The sequence below is a fragment of the Lissotriton vulgaris genome, chromosome 2_1 (genome assembly GCF_964263255.1).
Source record: "Lissotriton vulgaris chromosome 2_1, aLisVul1.2, whole genome shotgun sequence".
NCBI classification, from domain to species: domain Eukaryota; kingdom Metazoa; phylum Chordata; class Amphibia; order Caudata; family Salamandridae; genus Lissotriton; species Lissotriton vulgaris.
In genome coordinates, this window is record NC_141687.1 from 2,024,252,761 (window position 1) to 2,024,266,249 (window position 13,489).

A 13,489-nucleotide genomic window follows, 5' to 3' on the forward strand; every position below is an offset into this window, starting at 1 on the left:
ATACACACACATATATACACACACACATATATATATATACATATATACACACATATATACATACACATATATACATACACAGATCTATACATACACACATATATACGTACACACATACATACACATACACATATATACACACACACACACACACATATATATATATATATACACACACATATATGTGGGGGAATCAACTGCTTTCAAGTATTAACCTGATCTCCTGGGATTCGAAGCTGAGGGTGAGGGGAGCTGTGATGCCAACAGGTTCTGGGACGCCACTTGGTGTATGGTGAGACCCCTCACTGAATGGTCACTACATCGCACTACATTTACCAGAATGCAACGAGCCTCAGGTCAGCGCGAGGAACAATGCAGCGCACCTGATACCATTCTGACCTTGGTAGTGGCTATAGCACCATCTTAAAATTACGAACAGCCCCTAGTGTGAGACCTGGCGTAGAAACGAGGCACTGAGGAAAGCCTATGCTAAAACGCGTCTGCCACGGCGTTTCTACATACTTGCAAGCCACGCGCTGAAAAGATTTTAAAATAAATCCAGTTGCTAAAATCCTTGGTGTGTCGGACTCATTCTGATGCGAGTGAGTTGTGGCTATATATATATATTCAAAGAAAAACCATAGGTTTCACCCCAGTTATAGTTAGGAATTCGCATTTAAAAAACCTATTAAATTCACTGAAAAAACCATAGGTTTCACACCAGTAATAGTTAGCTGGAAATTTTATTGACATAAAACCATTGAAATTCCACGTTATAGTTAGTTGGACTCGCTATAACTTGCGCGCCTGCAATGCACTGATGATGACGTCACATATTACATCACTCATGACATGGTCAGTGACATCACTCATGACATCACTGATGACACCATCCAGTAAATTTGTGTCTTATTGAAAAATAAATTTGTTTTATATATGTATAAAATTGATTAGTTAACTGGCTTATTAAGTGTTTCTTAGTGAATACATATATTAGTGAGTAATGTTTAAATATTTCTATATATGTATTAGTGTTTCACTTTGTGTATAAGTGGCTGCATGGGTTGGTGAGTAGGTACATGTGTAGGTATATGGGTTATTAGATTTTTTTTTAGTATCAGTATGAGTGTTTGTATGGTTTGGTGGGGGTATTACTTATCACATAGATGCATGAATGACTAACTCTCTCTTTGTATGTGTTTTGAAGACAGCATATGTGCAGGACTGTATGGGTGGATGAGTGTGTATGTGTGTGTGTTAGTGAGTGAATGAATGTCTCACTAGTGTCTTTATCAGTAACTACATATGTTTTAATCTAGTATATGTGAGTATTGATGTATATAAGTGAGTATATGTGATAGTGAGATATTGAAAGAGTTCCTGTTTAAATAATTATGTGTTTCTAGAAGTGATTGATTAAGAGAGTAAGTATGTGTAAGTTTCCTTAGAAGTAAGGTGGTAGTGTGTGTATAGCTGTATATGCAAATAAATGGATGTTCAATAGTTTACTTGCATGTGTGAGTATGTAGAGAGTAACTTTTGGATGACTGTCGGTGTGTAACAGGATGTATAGGTGAATCACTACATATGATGAGTGAGTATATGTATGAGTGACTATATAGAACTGTTGGTGAATGAGTGGATGTGTATATAGATGGTGGAATTATTGAATTGGTTGTTGTAACTGGTATGGGTATCTCCATTTTTTAGAAAATTTTAATTTCTATTTTTCAATATGTGTTTCATGGGTTACATTACAGTGAAAGGAGGTCTGTCACTCTGTCACAAGGATGGTGTCATCAGTGATGTCAAGAGTGATGTCACTGACCATGTCATGAGTGATGTAATATGTGACGTCATCAGCAGTGCATTGCACGCGCAAGTTATAGTGAGTCCAACTAACTATAACGTGGGAATTTCAATGGTTTTATGCGAGTAAAACTTCCTGCTAACTATAACTGGTGTGAAACCTATGGGTTTTTCAGTGAATTTCATAGGTTTTTAAAATGCTAATTCCTAACTATAACTGGTGTGAAACCTATGGTTTTTTCAGTGAATTTCATAGGTTTTTTAAATGCTAATTCCTAACTATATATAGGGCCTCAAACCTCTGAAATGTAATTTTTTTTATAATGAATCCTATATTGTATACTTATATAATAATATTTTTTATTTTTTTTTGCCTTGGTGCGCTTCCGGTGCGCGCCCCGGTGTGCGCACCGGAAAGCGCAGTTTTTCGGCGCGCCCTGGGGCACGCACCAGTGAGCGTCCAGTTAGCGCTATTGCCGCGAACGAAAACCTCATCGTGACGTATCGCATAGCCGCGTCCGCGTGATACGCACGGCGTAAGCGCACCCGGAAGCACTCGAGCGAATACGATCGCGCAACGTAAACATCCGACTTGCTTACGCGTCGCGTAAGCGCGTCGGGTCATGTGACCTGAAAATAACACTTTTTATTGGTGCAGAACAGTTTTGGTTTCTAAATGATGAAAGCCCGGGTCATGTGACCTGAAAGTAACACTTTTCATTGGTTCAGGACAGTTTTTTTTCCAAATGATGAAAGACCCCACCTTTTTTCCTTATTCTGACTTTGTCCTTTGACTGAGGAAGACCTGTTTGAACATCTTTGAGAAATATTTTGTACTTTAAAATGGCTACAGTAGCAGCAGCAGCTGGAGCATCTGCACCACCAACACCACCACCACCAAGAGGACCACCACAACATTACATTAGTTGTCAAGAAGAGGAGGAGGAGGAAGAGGAGGAAGAGGAGGAGGGGAGAAGGTGGCTGCAAGAAGACAATACCCCATACAAGCCAAGGCAGCACATTGTATGGGAGTTTTTTTCTATACCAGAGGGCAAGAAGAAAGTCAATGCGCCCAAGGTGACTTGCCTAATCTGTGGCATGGAACTTTCAAGGGGGAACCCTAACAAAAAATATTCTTTTGGTAATAATACCATGATTAGACACATGCAGCGCAAGCATCCGAACAACTATTCTGCTGCAGAGATGAGCGAACTGGCCAGTAACCCTCCCCAATCTTCAACCACCACCTCCAAAAGAAAGCAACTCACTCCATCGGGACCAGAGACAAGGGAGACGATCCCTTGCATACAACCACGGTTTGGGGAATTCAGAATTACATGTATTTTTTGTTGTAAGACCATCTCCTATGGTGAACAGAGCATAAAGCTCATCCTCCTTGCTGGTGACAACCACAATTGCCCCAGAAAACCCTAATTTTTTTCTGGTTTTTTTTGCTCCAGTTGAGCCATTTTCAATTCCCTGTTTTTTGTTTCTCCCCATAAAAATAACAAAAAAAATATAAAATAGTTCATAAAAGCCAAAAAAAGTACAAAATGTTCAAAAAACATAAAAAAAATATAAAACAACAAAAAGAAGAAAAAAACAGTTCTTTTTAGAACTACCTCCAATTTATAAAAAAAAGGCTACATTCTTTAAAAACTCCGTCATTCTTTTTCCCCCATGGTACGCTCCCCGGTCCGCTCCCCGGAAAAAAAAAATGTTTTTTTTGCCCCGCGGGCGCTTTTATGGCCCCCACATCAAACCTAGGGGATCGGCGGCGGTCTACTCTGCCCCCTTATGGTCATTTCCCTCTTTGTTTTTGCATCCTCTTGTGTCTCGATCTTACCGAGACACAAGATGGCGCGGGGGGGGGGGGGGTACGGGGGGGGAAGAGCGCCCGGTACCCGCTTCGCGGAGCGTCCCGGAAAGCGTTCCGTGGGAAAAAAGAATGATAGAGTTTTTAAAAAATGTAGCCTTTTTTATAATTTGGAGGTAGTTCTAAAAAGAACTGTTTTTTTTCTTCTTTTTGTTGTTTTATATTTTTTTAATGTTTTTTTAACATTTTGTACTTTTTTTGGCTGTTATGAACTATTTTATATTTTTTTTGTTATTTTTATGGGGAGAAACAAAAACAGGGAATTGAAAATGGCTCAACTGGAGCAACAAAAAAAATCAGGAAAGAATTAGGGTTTTTTGGGGCAGTTGTGGTTGTCACCAGCAAGGAGGATGAGCTTTATGCTCTGTTCAACATAGGAGATGGTCTTACCACAAAAAATACATGTAATTTGAATTCCTCAAACCGTGGTTGTATGCAAGGGATCGTCTCCCTTGTCTCTGGTCCCAATGGAGTGGGTTGCTTTCTTTTGGAGGTGGTGGTTGTAGACTGGGGAGGGTTACTGGCCAGTTCTCTCACCTCTGCAGCAGAATAGTTGTTCGGATGCTTGCGCTGCATGTGCCTAATCATGGTATTATTACCGAAAGAATATTTTTTGTTAGGGTTCCCCCTTGAAAGTTCCATGCCACAGATTAGGCAAGTCACCTTGGGCGCATTGACTTTTTTCTTGCCCTCTGGGATTGAAAAAAACTCCCATACAATGTGCTGCAATGGCTTGTATGGGGTATTGTCTTCTGGCAGCCACCTTCTCCCTTCCTCCTCTTCCTCCTCCTCCTCCTCTTCTTGACCACCAATGTAATGTTGTGGTGGTCCTCTTGGTGGTGGTGGTGCAGATGCTCCAGCTGCTGCTGCTACTGTAGCCATTTTAAAGTACAACATTTTTCTCAAAGATGTTCAAACAGGTCTTCCTCAGTTAAAGGACAAAGTCAGAATAAGAAAAAAAGGTGGGATCTTTCATCATTTGGAGAAAAAAACTGTCCTGAACCAATGAAAAGTGTTATTTCCAGGTCACATGACCCGGGCCTTCATCATTTAGAAACCAAAACTGTTCTGCACCAATGAAAAGTGTTATTTTTAGGTCACATGACCGACGCGCTTACGCGATGCGCCCCCGGGAGCGCCTGGGGGCGTGCCACGGGGCTCGTAACGTAAGCGTGTCAGATGATTACGTTGCGCGATCGTATTCGCTCGAGTATTTCCGGGTGCGCTTACGCCGTGCGTATCACGCGGACGCGGCTACACGATACGTCATGATGTTTTAGTTTGCGGCAATAGCGCTAACGGGACGCTCACCAATGCGCGAACCGGGGCGCTCCGAAAAAATGCGCTTTCCAGTGCGCACACCGGGGCGCGCGCCGGGAGTGCACCAGGGCAAAAAAAAAAAGTAATATATAAATATACAATATAGGATTCATTATAAAAAATATTACATTTCATAGGTTTGAGGCCCTATATATAGTTAGGAATTAGCATTTAAAAAACCTATTAAATTCACTGAAAAAAAACATAGGTTTCACACCAGTTATAGTTAGGAATTAGCATTTAAAAAAACTATTAAATTCACTGAAAAAACATAGGTTTCACACCAGTTATAGTTAGCAGGAAGTTTTACTCGCATAAAACCATTGAAATTCCCACGTTATAGTTAGTTGGACTCACTATAACTTGCCCGTGCAATGCACTGCTGATGACGTCACATATTACATCACTCATGACATGGTCAGTGACATCACTCATGACATCACTGATGACACCATCCTTGTGACAGAGTGACAGACCTCCTTTAACTGTAATGTAACCCATGAAACACATATTGAAAAATATAAATAAAAATGTTTTAAAAAATGGAGATACCCGTACCAGTTACAACAACCAATTCAATATTTCCACCATCTATATACACATCCACTCATTCACCAACAGTTCTATATAGTCACTCATACATATACTCACTCATCATATGTAGTGATTCACCTATACATCCTGTTACACACCGACAGTCATCCAAAAGTTACTCTCACACATACAAGTAAACTATTGAACATCCATTTATTTGCATATACAGCTATACACACACTACCACCTTACTTCTAAGGAAACTTACACATACTTACTCTCTTAAACAATCACTTATAGAAACACATAATTATTTAAACAGGAACTCTTTCAATATCTCACTCTCACATATACTCACTTATATACATCAATACTCACATATACTAGATTAAAACATATGTAGTTACTGATAAAGACACTAGTGAGACAGTCATTCACTCACTAACACACACATATACACACTCATCCACCCATACAGTACTGCACATATGCTGTCTTCAAAACACATACAAAGAGAGTTAGTCATTCATGCATCTATGTGATAAGTAATATCCCCACGAAACCATACAAACACTCATACTGATACTAAAAAAACATCTAATAACCCATATACCTACACATGTACCTACTCACCAACCCATGCAGCCACTTAGACACAAAGTGAAACACTAATACATATATATAAATATTTAAACATTACTCGCTAATATATGTATTAACTAAGATACACTTAATAAGCCAGTTAACCAATCAATTTTTTTTTTTAAAAACATCCTTTTAGACACTTATTTAACCTCTTCGAGGCTATTGACGGAACCGTTCCGTCATGGCTCGTGGGTGAGCTGTGCTCATGACGTAACAGTTCCGTCACGTCAGTGAATTTTATAGGTTTTTTAAATGCTAATTCCTAACTATAACTGGTGTGAAACATATGGTTTTTTCAGTGATTTTCATAGGTTTTTTAAATGCTAATTCCTTTCTATATCGAGTTTCTAACCTATGATTTTTTTTTAAATTTGCTGTTTTGTGTAAGTATTAATTATTATTATTATTTTTTTTTATCATTTTTTTTCTGGGGCGCTCTGGGTGCCCGCTCTGGTAAGCTCTCCAGAAAGCGCACCCAGAGCGCTACTTTCGTTTGTGAAAAAAAATATGAATTAAAAGTAAATAATAACGCAAGACATTTAGTACCATACATATAAAAGCAGTTTTTTTTTAATAAGGAAATGAAAATGATTTTGCATTTCCGTGAAACTATCAAAACGTTACTTCGGCGCGCCGCGTATGCGCCCCGGAAGCGCCTACGTTTGCGCCGCGTATGCGCCCCGGAAGCGCCTACGTTCACGCCGCGTATGAGTTTACGTTCGCACCGCGTGTGCGCCCCCGGAAGCGCCTACGTTCGCGCCGAGTATGCGCACCCAGATGCGCTTCACTTCTTCTTTCACTTTTGTGACTGAAAGACCTGTTTTTTGCTCTTGGATCTTTCTTGGTTTACCATGGCTGCCAGAGAATCCAGCAGTGATGATGAGCCTGAATTCATCGATGAAGAGCCTCCTCAGCCAAAGGTGAAGGAGCATTTCATTTGGAATTTTTTTTCAATACCACCTAACCAGAAAAAGGTGAATGCTCCAAAAGTGGAGTGCAGGATCTGCAAACAAGTCCTGTCACGGGGTGACCCCAAAAAGAAATATTCTTTTGGGAACTTTACAATGATACGGCATGTGGAGAGGAGGCACCCCCAGAATTTTGCCCGGGAAAGTGTCAGGGCTCTGGCACAAGAGGTTCCCAGTGATGGGGCCTCTACATCCACCGGAGGAGCAACTACTTCTGGGAGGGGGCGATCGCAGGAGCTCGTTCCAAATATTCAACCTGCTTTCAACAATGCTGTCCTGAAATGTAGATACTGCGATCAACTCCTTACCTGTTGCGTGCTTATCTAGGTTCCTGATCGATACTGTGACCTTATGCCCCTATTCGGCTATAAATCCATTTATTCCCTATATTGGCATAACCGTTCAAGTGCGATTTTCTGAAAAGTCATCTCTGGCCTCACACGAACAGAGCCACATTCCAGCATGACTCTCTGCTACTTCCTTTGCGACCAATTAGTGCAATGACAGAGCAGCAGTCACTATCTGATATTCCTAGATAACACTCCGAGTTCTTCAACAAGATAAAAACTTAGCAAACCTGGAAATCCCCGCTTGCTATGTTTTGATTAGTAATAGAACTCTAATGAGCAACTGATAACTGTCACTTCCTAGTGACATCTTTAATTGACGTCTTATGTCCAGCAAACTTGCGTCAAACCCGGCACCTGTCAGGTATAAATATTACCAACGTTGCCTTAAGCAAAGAGTGAGATACGAACTGCGAGTTCGTTGCCTGTTGCTGATGCCAGCTGCCTGCATGACCCTGTGTTGGTAAAAACTAGCACTCTGTCGCTGCAGCCTGCTATCCTGTGGTGGTGAAGCTGCTGATTACCATTATCGCCGCTACAGCGCGAACTATGGTGCAGTACGCTTGAGGAGCCGAGCAGCCGTCCTCTGCGAAGACATCCAGCCGATTCCAGCTGCCCGCGGACGCTGTCCCCCCTCATTCCTCGACGCGCTGAGAGAAGCCGCTGCATTTCTCGTGCAGAGAAATCCAGTCCCGGCGCTTCCGGTTTACCCTCGCGGGTGACTGGGATATCGAGAGAGACCCCTGAAGGAGATACCAATCCTCCATCATTCTATTCAGAGGTATGGTGTTGACTAAACCCTTAGACGAGAATTCTTGAAACAAACCTTGGCAAAACCAACTTAACTTAAGCTACTTACTTACTCCCCCTCTCACGTGTTAGGCTTAGGTCAGGCACACTGGGGTAGGCTTAGTTAGAAGCACCAGTTGAGTATGTTAGCCTTATGTATATATGACTGTATATATGTTTTATTACTTTTAAACCATTGTATGGCTAAGAAACCATATCAATGCTTTTACAGTTTTATTTCGCAATCCTTATCTTACTGTACGTACTTTTCATAATAACAGTTATTGCAATTGTGGCAATACATTTCTCTTGTACGAGAAGAAAGACTGTTCAATAAATGTTAACCCTTTATTGATAAACGCCCGTCTCTCTATTCTCTACATACTGTGAAAGTAAACTGCACTAGACTGACTGAGTGAAATCTGTGTCTATTGTTTCACACGACCCTAGAGATCGACTCTTGATCTGAGGAGCAAAGTTGTCATGTTGCACGGTTGTTGGAAAACTGAATCCCTTCTTGTCTGTGCCAAGGAAGCTGATCACTTCCTATGCAGAGAAGAAAGTTTCCAGTGACCTCTGAGCTAGTTGGTAACACAACCCAATTAAGTTTAGCATAGTCAGTGGAGGCCTGGAATATCCGCAGTTCCACGTCGATACTACTGTTTATGTTATTCCAATGCGCAGGGCCTAGTGGGAAACTAGGAACTACACTACATGGCGCCCAACGTTTGGTAAGGCGATAAACTAACGCAAGACTTGTAGAGTAACTCAGTCGTGCATATTTCACACCCCTTTCTCCGGTAAATACTCCAATAGACGTCTGGAGTGGGTGAAAGGTTAAAATCCGCCCGACCTTAGTAGGAAGAGATTCCTATGTAAAGCTCTGGTTTATTCAACGTTGAAGGATACAGTGTTCCAAAATATTGTGCATCTAATCTTTGTCTCCTTGGAGACCTACTCTGCAAAAACTGCATTTTTAAAATGTCAGACAATGAAGAAGCAGCTAGGCTGGCTTCCATACTAATAGAGGAGGACTCGAGTCTCCTACAGACAGACCCGGATGCTATTATCATCCCGGTCCAGTTAAGAAGATCTATAACTTTAAAACTTATATAAAACGGACTGACACCTCAAGGTGGTACAGTAATTTTCGTGATAGAGGCTCACGAATATCGACAGACAGAGGTATTCTATTCATGGATAAACTTTCCAGCGGTAAACGCTATAACACAGGAGTTTCACTATTACAAAATAGAGGAACCTCCGGGAGAGTACGCTCCTTTCGAGGAGATTGAAATCCCACTTAAATTTCAAGAGCACCTGCTCTGGTTTAATGGCGCCCTAAAACATACTGATCAAATAACTAGGCTCGGTCCACTAGGTAGACCAGGAGCCACGTGGCCGGTTTTAGCCAGCTACACACCACATCCTGACATTGCAAGAATGTCTAGAGAAGTGCTGTTAGCACAGCTAAACACATTAATAAAAAAACATAGGCAATTAGTCCAATATGTAATGCGGACTGCAACAGTCCAGCCAGCTGTTAATGTACCACAGCTGACCCCTCATCAGGGGAACACAAATAAAATTACACCACAGAACATACAGTCATGTCTTGGTAAAACACCCGTAAAACGGGAACAAATTCCTTTCTGGTTAGCCCAGAAAATCACTCAAATAGAGGCAGTATTTCCTGATACTACCCCTATTGAGAAACACAGAATCTTGACCATCTGCCTTCCTATGGGAATCGCACCACACGTGGAGGACTGCGACACTTGGGGTACAGTCTTTGCTTCCATTTACACAAAAACACACAGTGTTCCGTCTATGGCGGTAATACCAGAAGTGCTAAAACAGATTCAAAATGAATTCGGTCCAGAGCCCGCTTTAAATCTAGGTATGAAATTACTGAAAGATTTCAAGCAGGTCACGGCTATATTATAAGCCAACATAAAGGGAGAAGCAGCATCTGTGGCGATTCGCCAGAAGTTGAGGGAAACAGATATAAAAGATCCTGTTGAGCTTGCAAAAATCATAGAAAAATGCTATGAAGAATTAGGTAGAGACAGCTTGGGTGGAAAACCAGTTAAGCCCCAACTGCTCGAAAATCCTGAAAAATTATTTATTAAAAATAATTTAAACACTCCAAAAAAGAGCTGGGATGGAAATAAACAATCCACTCCCAAGGAAAAAGTTTTCCAGTCCAGAGGAAGGTCTCCTCGACGGAGGGAAAGAACTCCGACCCGAGAACGCCAGTCTCCCCAACGGGAGCCCTCTGAGAAAAGATATAACCTTAGAAATAGGGATAATCTGAAAAAACCTGATAGATATCAAAGTATTGATACACGTCCCTCTCGATCTCTTCCACAGAATTCGGAAAGAAGAGGACGGTCAGACCCAGGAGAGCACACCAAGTCCAAAGACAAGGAACCTGCTCAAAATAAGAAATCTCAATTTCAGAAAAAGAAGGTAGCCAGAGTAATCAACCATGCCGAGAATACTGAGGACACAGTTGAAAAACGGGGAGTGGGCATTGACAATGTTGGACAGTGCAGCAGAAATCAGTATAGCGCGCAACATCTTGATGAGTCATCTGGAGACAGTGGACACGAATGAATACATTCAGGTTGAAACTGCCGACGCCAGACTTAGCGAGCCCCATAAGATATACGAAATAACATTGCGTATAGAAGGTGATAAGACTAGGAAAATTAAGGGTCTATTTTGGGATAAGCTCTCAAAAGGCTATGATATTCTGTTAGCTGAAAAAGATTGCCCCCCGGAGTTTGTCAGGGAGTGCCCTCGTGGCGAAGAAGTGATTATGCCTGCCTTCTCGAATCACATTCCGATTCACAAAAAATACACATATGCAAGGAAATGGGCAGTAGCCCAGGCACCTGCATTATATAAAAATCATGTAGGATGGGATGAGGATTCACCACCTCACAAAATCCAATTAAAAAGTGAACCAACTGCCCAACGGCAGTATCCCATAAAGCAAGAAGCTAAAAAACAAGTCAGGGAGATCTTAGATCAACTTGAGTACCAGGGGGTGATTGAAACATGCACCTCTCAAATGAACAATCCTTTGTTTCCTGTCTCCAAGCCAGGCAATTCATATCGTCTAGTTTTGGACTACAGACACCTTAATACATGTTGCAAAACTTTTGCAGTACAAAACTCGCATAGTACAGCCCTAATGAATAACATAGTTAGGAAAAAATACAAAACGACATTAGACATTTCCAATGGTTTCTTTTGTCAAAACATTGCACCGGAAAGCAGATATTTGACCACTTTCTCTGCATTTGGGTCACAGAAAAAATTCTGTCGACTCCCACAGGGGTTCAAGAACAGCCCAGGACTATTCTCAGCTAGGGTAACAGAGTTACTACAAATATATGATGATGAAGCATTATCTTACGTGGATGATATTTATCTCACAGACGACGACTTGGATACTCACTTGAAAAGAGTGAACACCATTATACTTGGGTTGGCAGCAGAGGGTTACAAATTCAACTTTAAAAAGTCCCGAATTGCCGATCTGACAGTACTATTTTTAGGGTACGAATTATCAAGTGAAGGGAAAAGCCTAGCGGACAACTTCTTAGAGAAGTGCGCTGTACTCCAAGCTCCAAAAACGCTGAAGAATTTACAATCCATACTAGGTTTTCTGAATTTCGGAAGAACTTACATCCTAAATTACGCAGAGAGGGTTAAACTAAGCATGAGCGAATTTTGCGGATCTCGCGTTCGCGAATTTTGCGGATTTGCGGATTCGCAATCCGCAAAATCCGCGAATTCCCGCGAATTTGCGGATTTTTTTTTTTGTGTTCGCCCGTGTTTCTGCCAGTTCGCGAGGGTTTTGTACACTTTCGCAAATTGCGAACTTACCTGTCGGGTCGCAAGTTTCGCGAACTTGTTGTTTCTACGTGTCCAGCCTGTTTGGGACACTCTTCTTCATCACTGCCACTCTCTGTCACCACTGCCACTCTCTGACTACTCATGCCACCCTCTGGCCCACCCATGCCACCCTCTGTTTCATCACCACACCCTCTGGTTGTCCAGTGTACATTATTTTCGGCAAAGCAAAGCACACCTTCCCTGCCTCAAGTGACCTGAATTAATTTGGGGCTGATTAATGTGTCACAGAATATTTTTTTAGCTGGCACCTGCTTCCTTAGTGCGCCCTGATTAGTGATCTTTTGCACTTGCTAAGTGCTTTCATTGTTGCAAAATTAGTTACAACACCTGCCCTGCCCCAACTGACAATAATGAATTAGGGGCTGATTAATGGATTTTAACTTCCAGCCTGGCTCCTGCTTGTCTCCCTTAGCTGTAATTCAGGACCTTTGTGGCATATGTGTAACTATTCTGAGGTTCAGAGCAGGGTCACATAATAGTTGCAACTGAACTCTGGAGGGGCCCCTCAGGAAGCACTACAGGAAATGGCTACTAATGATGAGCCTGAACTTTTGAACCTGGTAAGTAGTTACTTTCAGTTTTGCTAAGATCGTATTTCTGCAATTTTGCACTTATTCGCGGGGCGCGAACTCACGCGAACTCACGCGAACAGTGCGAGCAGTGCGAGCAAAATCCGCTGCTCGCGGATTTGCGGATTTTGCGGGAGATTCGCGAATCTCGCGGATTGCGGATTTCCCGAAAATCCGCAAAATCCGCGAGCGGAACGGATTTTCCGCCCATGCCTAGGTTAAACCTCTCTACGAACTAATAAAACCTGATTTAAAACAAATCAATTGGACTCAAAAACACACAGAAATTTTGAGATCACTGCAAACAGACATGTTAGCAAAAACAAAATTAGATACATGTGACAACACGATCGATCTTGTAATCCGAGTCATCCCAGGAAGATGCGGATTCACGTACCTAACCTCTAATGAGGGAGAAAAGGTACCAATTTCAATTAAATCTCACTTGTACACACAAGCAGAAAAAGCATTCAGTCACACAGAAAGAACTGTGAACGCAGTGCAAATCGCATTAGCAAATGAACGAGAACTAGCACACAGCAAACGGATTAATATCCTTACAGCGGAATCCGCCTTCGAGGCGCTATTCAGCCCGGTAAACCTGCCTACAGTGTCACTGGATCCGAAATGGATACAGTGCATAGATTCTCTAGGAGCGGAAGACGTGAAATACTATTTTGCCCCGCAATTTGAAGAACTGAA

The 13,489-nt window shown here is 41.8% G+C and overlaps 1 protein-coding gene across 1 annotated transcript in view; it reads right to left on the reverse strand.

The window, feature by feature from the left end:
• Positions 1-13,489, reverse strand: part of LOC147733673 (transient receptor potential cation channel subfamily M member 7-like) — a 1,613,265-nt gene that overhangs the window by 595,893 nt on the left and 1,003,883 nt on the right. The window lies entirely within an intron of this gene.